The sequence below is a fragment of the Apium graveolens genome, chromosome 2 (assembly GCF_009905375.1).
Source record: "Apium graveolens cultivar Ventura chromosome 2, ASM990537v1, whole genome shotgun sequence".
Classification (NCBI taxonomy): Eukaryota; Viridiplantae; Streptophyta; class Magnoliopsida; order Apiales; family Apiaceae; genus Apium; species Apium graveolens.
Window position 1 is genome coordinate 31351439 of NC_133648.1, and position 11476 is coordinate 31362914.

The window sequence follows — 11476 nt, forward strand, 5'->3', positions numbered from 1 at the left end:
AAAATCCTTGTTTTCATTGTGGTAGTTTATGGCATTCCATTTATACTTGTAAGGAATATCATAGTTTGTATTATGATTATTATCAAACAAAACATTCTTTGAAGAAAGTTACTTTAATTCCTTCTAGTATAAAGTATGATGCAAAGTCTGATAAAAGTTCTGATAAACAGCATGTTAGCATAAACTCTGATATTAAATTCGCTGCAAATGCTAACAAACTTAAAAAGGCCAAAGGATCCAAGCAAGTCTGGGTCCTTAAAACTAACCATTAGTGGTCTTTGTGATTGCTGGGCAACATGAAAGATATCCTAGTGTTGGACAGTGGATGTTCAGGACATATGACTGAAAATAAAGCCCTGCTATCAGACTTTGTGGAGAAAGATGGCCCAGGAGTTTCTTATGGAGATGACAACATGGGAAAAACTCTGGGATATGGCAATATAAATCTTGGAAATGTCATCATTGAAATAGTAGCTCTTGCCTCAAGACTTAAACACAATCTGCTAAGTGTGAGTCAAATCTGTGACAAAGGTTATCATGTGGATTTCTTTGAAGAACACTGTGAAGTTGTAAGCAATTCTACAGGCAAAGTGGTTCTAAAAGGTTACAGGCATGGTAAAATTTATGAAGCCAGATTTTCAACAAGTTCTGATGGTTCTGCAATCCGTCTGTTGAGTAGGGCATCAATTGAAGAAAGCTGGAATTGACATAAAAGACTCTCTCATTTAAATTTTAACAACATAAATGAGCTTGTAAATAAAGATCTCGTGAGAGGATTGCCAAAATCAGTATTTGCTCCTGATGGCCTTTGTGATTCATGTCAAAAGAAAAAACAAAGAAAATCTTCTTTTAAAAGAAAAACTGAATCCTCAATTCTTGAGCCTTATCACCTACTTCATGTTGATCTATTTGGTCCAGTCAATGTCATGTCTATTGAAAAGAAGAAATATGTTATGGTTATAGTGGATGAGTTCACAAGATACACTTGGGTGTATTTCTTGCACAAGAAGAATGAAACTGCATCTACTCTAACTGATCATGTCAGACAGCTGGATAAGTTGGTCAAAGATTCTATTAAAATTATAAGAAGTGATAATGACACTGAGTTCAAGAATTCAATCATTGAAGAGTTCTGCAAAGATCATGGAATCAAACAGGAATTTTCTGCATCTGGAACTCCATAACAAAATGGAGTTGTAGAAAGAAAGAACATGACTCTCATTGAAGCTGCACGAAATATGCTTGATGAAGCAAAATTTCTAACCTACTTTTGGGCTGAAGCTGTGCAGACTGCTTATTTTACACAGAATGCTATACTCATAAACAAGCATGGAAAAACACCATGTGAGATGGTGAAGAAAAATAAGCCAAATCTGAAATACTTTCATGTATTTGGATGTAAATGTTTTGTTCATAAGACTCATCCTGAACAACTGTCAAAATTTGATCTAAAAGCTGATGAAGGAATTTTTGTTGGATATCCACTTTCCACAAAAGCCTTCAGAGTCTACAATTTAAGAACAAGGGTTGTCATGGAATCTATCAATGTATCTTTTGATGATAAGAAGATTACTGGACTTGAAGTTTTCAATGATCACGATCAGCTGATATTTGAAAATGAAGACTTAAATGCTGATTCTGTAAATTCTGATGACTTAAACTTTGATCATGTAAGTTTTGACGGGTTAAGTTCTGATGTCATTGAAACTGTGGTAACAACTCCAAAGGAAAATACACCTGTCCAGGGGGAGCAAGCTGAAGATCCTACCACAACTCAAGACTCTCAAGAAGCATCAGAACCTGTCTCTGGCTCTTCAAGTTCTGATTCATCAAGTTCTGATGAGCCAAATTCTGATAATTTTTGGAAACTCTGATACTTCAAGTCCTGAAAGATCCCACTCAAATTCTGAAGTCTCAGGGAGCATAACTACAGGGGGAGCATCAAAAAATGCTGATGGAGATAGCATGGATCATGGGGGAGGATCCAGTTCTAGAAATCAACTTCCATCTGCAAGGAAGTGGACCAAATCACATACACCTGACTTAATTATTGGAGATCCTGAAGCATGTGTCAGAATTAGAACTGCAACATTAAATGAATGTCTCTATCATTCTTTTCTATCTCAGACTGAACCAAAGAAAGTGGAAGAAGCTCTTCAAGATGCTGATTGGGTGCAAGCAATGCAGGAAGAGTTAAATGAATTTGAAAGAAACAAAGTCTGGACCCTAGTGCAAAGACCAAAGAACAGATCAGTTGTTGGCACAAAATGGGTGTTCAGAAACAAAAATGACAATGATGGCATAATTACAAGGAAAAAAGCTAGGCTGGTTGCTAAGGGTTACTCTCAACATGAGGGTATTGATTATGATGAAACATTTGCACAAGTTGCTAGATTGGAAGCCATAAGAATCTTTTTGGCTTATGCTGCTCACAAAAAGTTTAAAGTCTTTCAAATGGATGTAAAAAGTGTTTTTCTCAATAGAGAATTGGAAGAAGAGGTGTATGTTGAACAACCTCCAGGCTTTGTAGATTCAAAATTTCCAAATCATGTCTACAGGATTGACAAAACACTTTATGGCCTTAAGCAAGCTCCAAGAGCATGGTATGAGACTTTAGCTCAATTCCTTCTGGAAAGTGGATTTCACAGAGGTATAATTGATAAAACACTGTTCTACTTCAACCATGGAAAGGACTTACTTTTGGTACAGATATATGTTGATGATATCATATTTGGTTCTACAAATGCCAAACTCTGTGAAAGGTTTGCAAAGCTAATGCAGTCAAGATATCAAATGAGTATGATGGGAGAACTTAGTTATTTTCTGGGTCTTCAAGTCAAACAAAATGAAGAAGGTACTTTTATCTGTCAATCCAAGTACACCAGAAATTTACTCAAGAAATTTGGAATGCAAGACAGTTCAACTGCATCCACTCCCATGGCCACTGCAACCAAGTTAGATAAAGATACTGGTTCATCAGTAGATATTACTAACTACAGAGGTATGATGGGCTCTTTACTCTATTTAACTGCAAGTAGACCTTATATCATGTATACTACCTGTCTTTGTGCAAGATTTCAGGCTGATCCAAGAGAACCTCATCTAATAGCTATGAAAAGAATTTTCAAGTACCTCAAGGGTACAACTGATCTAGGATTGTGGTATCCTAGAGAATCAAATTTTAAGCTAATAGGTTACTCAGATGCAAATTTTGCAGGATGCAAAATAGACAGGAAAATTACAAGTGGAAGCTGCCAATTTCTTGGATGCAGATTAGTTTCTTGGTTTAGCAAGAAACAGAAATCAATTTCCACATCAACTGCAGAAGCAGAATATATTACTGCAGGAAGCTGTTGTGCACAGATTCTTTGGATGAAGAATCAGTTACTGGATTATGGGTTAAAATTTTCTAAAATACCTATTTACTGTGATAATCAAAGTGCTATTGCTATGACAGGTAATCCAGTTTAACACTCAATGACAAAGCACATCAGCATTAAGTACCATTTCATAAGGGAACATGTGATTGAAGGTACAGTGGATTGCATTTTGTTACAACAGATCAACAACTAGCTCATATCTTCGAAAAACCACTATGTGAAGCTAATTTTACAAGACTGGTAAATGAACTTGGAATGGTTTCAGGTTCTTTATCTAAATCTGCTAAGTTTTTGTTCTCATGCATCAGACTTTATGATCAGTGTTTACAGATTGTCTTATTTTCATGTAATCTGTGCTTAAATTGAAATACATTAAATGTTGATTGTTATCTAATGTGGATCTTTATACTCTGATAGTGATTTGAATGTTCTATTCCTATTGTCGTGTATATGTTGTGTACTTGATGATTTTATGAACAAAACACCTTGGTAGATTTTACTTAGTGAAAATGTAGCACTCGACGAATAAGGATTATAGTCCCGACGGATAACTCATTTTAGTCCCGACGGATGATGACTTATTATCCATCGAGTGAGTAGCTTATGTAACAATAAGTATGTAGCACATTTCTGCATACACATTGTTTAGAATCTGTAGTAGTACTTAAGTCATGTTGACTTTAACTAGATATGCAGAATAGGTTGATTAATTGTACATAGATGACGTCTTGTAATTCTGCATAAATGAAATGGAGTCAAGTGCCTGATTGCTACCCGACGGATAAACAACAATGAATTTGACGGATGATCAACAACCCGACGGATGATCAATAACTCGACAGATGATCATAAACCCGACGGATAAAGAATTCAAATATCTGTTGACAGTGACAACACAGTCACATGCGTCGAGTGTATGCAAATGGAATGTGGTAGCCTATTCAACTGGGTTTTCGAGAACAAAGAAGCATTTCCATTTCCATGCTATTATGAAGATATTCAAAGATGCTGGAATAGAGTAAAGAAGTAGCATTGTATTAGACTTGATAGTTTTTGTTATATTATCCTGTCTTATTACTTTGTAATCTTGGTGATATATAAACTAAGAAATAACAATAGAATAGCAACGAACTAAGAAACTAAGCAACCAAGAGAGAAACATTTGTAAGATGTATTCTTAGCATTTCTCTCATTCTTAGTTGTTATAATTTTGTAAACAGCTGTGAGCTTTTTGCACACAGAGTTCTCTCGATATATATTATATATCTCTGGTGGAATCATTCAAATCCACCAGAAAGTTTTTAAAGACTCTCGTTTTTAATTACTTGTGTTTTGATTCATTTGAAGTAACTATTCCGCATTCTGCTAATCAATTCACACTTATATATATATATTTGAGTTAGAACATTTTTATTCAAGAAAAAGTTTCAAGAATTCCATTCAACCCCCTTCTGTAATTCTTGTTATATTGTTAAGGGACTAACAATTGGTATCAGAGCAAGCTCTAGAAGAACAAAGGGTTTAAAGATCAAAACAATACAGCAAGATGAACAAGAAGGATGTTTGAGTCAAGATTCCTTTTCTGGATAAAGATAATTACCATCATTGGAAGGTAAAGATGCATCTTCATTTGCTTTCTCAAGATGAGGCCTATGTGGACTGCATAGAAAAAGGCCCTCATGTTCCAGTGAGAGCTGCAACTGGAAATGAGCCATCTGTCCCCAAGCCAAGGCATGAATGGTCTGATCCTGATATTGAACAAGCCTGGAAGGATAAAAATACCATGAATATCCTGTTTAATGGAGTTGATGGTGATATGTTTGACAACATTATCAACTGCAAAACGGCCAAGGATGTTTTGGATACAATACAGATCATCTGTGATGGCACTGAGCAAGTTAGAGAAAATAAGATGCAGCTACTGATTCAGCAATATGAGCATTTTCATAATGAAGAAACCGAGTCTCTCACTGACATTTTTAGTAGGTTTCAAAAACTGCTAAATGCTCTAAAGTTGCATGGAAGGGTCTATCAGACAAAAGACTCCAATCTTAAATTCCTTAGATCTCTTCCAAAGGAATGGAAACCAATGACAGTCTCATTAAGAAACTCACAAGATTATAAGGAGTTTACTTTGGAGAGACTGTATGGCATCCTGAAAACTTATGAGCTTGAAATAGAGCAAGATGAGAGGATGGAGAGAGGAAAGAAGAAAGGAGGGTCCATTGCACTAGTTGCTGAGTTAGAGAAAGAGAAGAAGATGAAGATGGAAGCTGTTGAGTCAACTTCAAGGGTCTGTGAAAGCAAGGGCAAGGGGCTTGCAGTAGAAAGTGAAGATTCTTTGAGCCAAGATGACATGGAAGATATTGATGAACATTTAGCATTTCTTTCCAGAAGATTTACCAAGCTCAAGTTCAAAAAGAACTTTGTAGCAGCCAAGCCAAATAGAAACATGGTGGATAAATCAAAATTCAAATGTTTCAAATGTGACTTGGCATGGCACTTTGCCAGTGAGTGTAGAAAGTCAGATTCCAGTAAGAAAAAGTTTGAGCCTGTGGATTATAAGAAAAAAATACTTTGAGCTGCTCAAACAAAAGGAAAAGGGCTTTTATTACACAAGAAAATGACTGGGCAGCAGATGGTCTGGATGAAGATGAAGATGTCAACTATGTTAATCTAGCCCTAATGGCCAAGTCTGATGAAACAGAAACAAGTTCTTCAAGTAATTAGGTAATTACTACAAACCTTGCACATTTATCTAAAGCTGAGTGTAATGATGCTATAAATGACATGTCTACAGAGTTATATCATTTGCGTGTTACACTTAAGTCTCTTACTAAAGAAAATGCTAAAATTTAAGAAAAGAATCTGTTTTTAAGTGAGAGAAATAATGTGCTAGAGTCTCAGTTCATTGATTTTGAAAAATTGAGAATTGAGTGTAAGATTGCCAAGGAGGAATTAACTGAGTCCTTGAAGAAATAAGAAATTTTGAAGAAGCAGCTCGAGTGTGAACAGGAGGTGATTAAGGCATGGAAAACATCTAGAGATGTTCATGCTCAAATTACCAAAGTTCAAGGAATCGAGTCCTTCTGTGATGCAGCCTGGAAAAAGAACAAGGGGAAACTAGAACCAAATTTGGTGGATGGAGTGCTAACAGATGTAGACTCGACGGATGATGAGGATCATCCATCAGATAACAAAAAGGGTTATCTGTCGAATGATAAAAATCCTCATCCGTCGGCTGTAAGCAAGCCAATCAGTAAAGCCAAACTTGTTAAGCTAAATGAAAAGTATGGATCTGTTTCCAAGAACTTTGTTTCAGGAGAATCGAGTCAAGTTAAGAAAGGGAAAAAGGCTAAAGTTGGTCACATGACTGTCAAATAGTTGACAGACTTGAAAAGATTGAGGTGAAAACAGATGTTAAAAAGAAAAATAATAGAAATGGTAAAGTAGGGATTACCAAACACAATACCTACACACCTGATAAATATGCTCCTAGAAAAATTTGTGTCAAGTGTGGTAGTGTAAATCATTTGTCTGTTAATTACAAATCTGCCATGCCTACTTCCATGTCTGTGCCACCTCACTTTACTAACATGAATGCCATGCTTCCCATGCCTATGAATGTTATGTCTACACAGAATTTGAATGCACAGTTTGCTAATAGGCCATTTGCACCTAGTCTTTATTACGCTGCATTTAGTATGCCACAAATGCCATTTAGCATGCCTTTCTGGAATAACATGTTCACTAATAGCATTCCATTCCCTGTTGATTATAGTATGCATGATAAGTCTGTTGTAATGAATGGTTTCAAAGGCCCAACTCAAATGACCAAGGATGAATCTGATATCCCCAAGTCAAATGAGATAAAGTCTAAGAAACAGAAAAAGAAATCTAACAAGGCAGGACCCAAGGAAACTTGGGTACCAAAATCAACTTGATTTGATTTTGATGTATGCAGGGAAACATAAAGAATCTTTGGTACTTGGATAGTGGTTGTTCAAGACACATGACTGGTGATTCTACCCTTCTCACAGAGTTCAAGGAGAGAGCTGGCCCAAGTATTACTTTTGGAGATAACAGCAAGGGTTATACTGTGGGATATGACTTGATTTCAAAGGACAATGTCATCATTGAGGAAGTTGCCTTAGTGGATGGTCTCAAACACAACTTGTTGAGTATCAGCCAGCTTTGTGATAAAGGAAACTCAGTAACCTTCAACTCAGAAGCCTGTGTTGTGACTAAAAAAAGAAGCAACAAAGTGGTTCTCACTGGTGTGAGAAAAGGAAATGTGTACCTAGCTGATTTCAACTCATCTAATGCAGAATCTGTTACTTGTCTTCTCAGTAAAGCAAGTCAGGATGAAAGTTGGCTATGGCACAAGAAGCTATCCCATTTAAACTTCAAGACCATGAATGAGCTAGTAAAGAAAGAACTGATTAGAGGCATTCCTCTAGTGGAGTTTTCTAAGGATGGACTGTGTGATGCCTGTCAAAAAGGGAAGCAGATTAAAGCATCATTCAGGAAGAAACTTGATTCAACAATTGAAGAACCCTTGCAACTGCTACACATGGATTTGTTTGGACCAGTCAATGTGTTGTCCATCTCAAGGAAAAGATTTTTCCTAGTAATTGTAGATGATTTCTCAAAGTTCTCTTGGACATATTTCCTAAAGTCAAAAGATGAGGCTAGTGAAATCATCATTAATCACATAAGGCAAGTCAATAATCATCCTGATTTCAAGCTTAGAAGAATCAGGAGTGACAATGGAACTGAGTTCAAAAATTCAGTCATGAGAGCATTCTGTGAGGAAAATGGGATTCTGCATGAGTTTTCAGCAGCAAGAACTCCACAACAGAATGGAGTAGTGGAAAGGAAGAACATATCACTTATTGAAGCTGCAAGGACAATGCTTGAAGAATCTAAACTGCCAACATATTTATGGGCCGAAGCTGTAAATACTGCATGCTACACTCAGAATATTTCCCTGGTTAATCAAGCAAGATGCATGACTCCCTATCAATTGTTCAAGAACAAGAAGCCAACTCTAAATTGTCTTCATGTCTTTGGGAAGTTTGATGCTAAAGCAGATGAAGGAATTTTTGTTAGATATGCTGTTGGTAAAGCATATAGAGTCTACAATCTAAGAACCAACATTATTGTGGAATCAATACATGTTGTGTTTGATGATAAAAAGATTGAAGGACTTCAAGATGGAGATTATCATGAGAGCCTCAAATTCGACAATGTGGAGATGGTTAGTGATGACAGTGATGATGAAAGTGATCAAGAAACAGTATCAAAGGATAATGCAGAAAAATCTACTACCAATGAAGCACAAAACTCAACATCTGTCGAGTTGCATAATGCTTCATCCGTCGGGAGGCAATCTGCGTTATCCGTCGGGAGACAACCAGCTTCATCCGTCAGTACTCAAAATTCACCATCCGTCGGGTTATCAAAATGAGCAGGAAGTCAGGATAGATCACCTACAGAAAGTTCCCCTTTCTCAAATCAAAGATCCACAAACTCAGGAGGAGTTTCTAACAATCAAAACTCAATCACACATCAAGACAACAATGAGGCCTCTTCATCTAGAGCTAATCTACCTCAACAAAGAAAATGGAAAAAAGATCACCCCTTTGAGCTCATAATTGGTGATGTTTTTTCTAGAGTTCAAACCAGGAGAGCAATTCAAGAAGAATGTCTATACATCAGCTTTCTTTCCAAGGAAGAACCAAAGAAGGTAGAAGAAGCTTTGTTGGATCCTGATTGGATTTTAGCTATGCAGGAGGAGCTAAACCAATTTGAAAGGAATAATGTTTGGAAGCTGGTGCCCAAGCCTAAAGGAAAGAATCCAATAGACACCAAATGGGTATTCAGAAACAAGATGGATGAAAATGGCATAGTAGTCAGGAACAAAGCTAGATTGGTTGCTAAGGGCTATTGTCAACAAGAATGAATATATTTTGATGAAACATTTGCTCCTGTTGGAAGACTTGAAGCCATCAGAATCTTCTTAGCCTATGCAGCCCATGCTAATTTCAAGGTCTATCAAATGGATGTCAAAAGTGCCTTTCTGAATGGAGATTTGGAGGAGGAAGTCTATGTCGGTCAACCTCCTGGTTTTGTAGATCCAAATTTTCCAGAACATGTCTATTATCTTTTGAAAGCACTTTATGGATTGAAGCAAGCACCTAGAGCCTGGTATGATACTTTATCAAGTTCCTTTTGGAAAATCATTTCACAAGAGGTACTGTAGATAAAACTTTATTCTTTAGAAATGTTAATGGCTCTAGTATACTTGTTCAAATTTATGTTGATGATATTATTTTTGGCTCTACAGATGAGAAACTTTGCAAAAAGTTTGCCAAATTGATGCAAAGTAAGTATGAAATGAGTATGATGGGATAACTAACCTACTTTCTTGGTTTGCAAGTTAAGCAAGTTAGTGATGGAATATTCATTAGTCAAACTAAATATATTTTTGATCTTTTAAAGAAGTTTGATCTAATGGATTGCACATCTGCAAAAACTCCCATGACCACTGCAACTAAGCTTGAATTAAACACTACTGAAAAGTCTGTGGATATTTCAAGTTATAGGGGCATGGTTGGCTCACTTCTGTACTTAACAGCTAGTAGGCCAGATATAATGTTTGCTACATGTTTATGTGCTAGATTTCAGGCTGATCCTAGAGAATCTCACTTAATAGTTATTAAGAGAATTTTTAGATATCTCAAGGAAACACCAAAACTTGGCATTTGGTATCATAGAGATTCTGGTTTTGATCTAACTTGTTATTCAGATGCAGATTATGCAGGTTGTAGAATTGATAGAAAAAGTACAACAGGAACCTGTCAATTTCTAGGAAACAAGCTTGTGTCCTGGTTCAGTAAAAAGCAAAATTCAGTTTCTACTTCTACAGCTGAAGCTGAATATATTGCTGCTGGCAGTTGCTGTGCACATATTTTATGGATGAAAAATCAATTGCTAGACTTTGGCTTGCAAGTTGAGAGGATTCCTATTTTCTGTGATAACACAAGTGCAATTGCCATCACTGAAAATCCAGTACAATATTCAAGGACAAAGCACATAGATATCAAGTACCACTTCATAAGGGGACATGTCATGAATGGTACTGTGGAACTACATTTTGTTCCAAGTGAGAAGCAGCTTGCAGATATCTTTACCAAACCACTAGATGAATCCACCTTTTCAAGGTTGGTAAGTGAGTTAGGTATGCTTAATTATTCTTAAATCTATATTAGATAATTTGCAAGTTGAAATGCAACCAGAAATTTAATTGATTTTTCATTCTTGGATGAAATTTTGGCTAAGTCAAAATTTACATCTCGACGGATGATCCTTATCCATCGAGTTTGATCATCCATCGGAATACTATTTGCTAATAAAAATCAATTATTTTTCTGGAATATTTTATGAATCGACGGATAACAGTCTATCCTCATCCGTCGAATTGTCTTAATCTCAGCTGTTAATTCCCTGAACATTATCCATCGAGTATACTTACATTTTGTAAGCATAACACGACGGATAATGGGTGGAATTTTTACAGTTTATTTTTTAAACGGCTATTTTAGGAAATTTTCATTGGTTACTTTATTTTACTTTATTATTTTTAGCATTTATTTTTGAGATAGTATAAAAGCTTATTTCATTTTAATTGCTTTTCTTTTATCATTCTCAAATCAACTGCTCAAATTTCTTTCTCTTTCAAAGCACTTACTCTTTCTCTTCAAGCTCTCATTCTCTAACAATGGCGCCCGTTGTCAAGATTATGTCTCAAAATGGGTTCATTTATGAGAAGAACAATTTCACTGCATTAGTAAACAAGGGTATTCAGCAATCTGGTGACTATCACAAGATGATGGACTTTGTGAAGAATTGCAAGCTTAGTTATGCCATGCTGGAATCTCCCACAATCTTTTGTGAAGTTGTTGAAGAGATGTGGACCACTGCTACATACAACTCAACAGATAAGACCATCACTCTAACCATTAAAGGTAAAGAATTATGTATCAATAATGATGTTATAAAAGCATGTTTCAAGATTCCTGATAACACTGTGA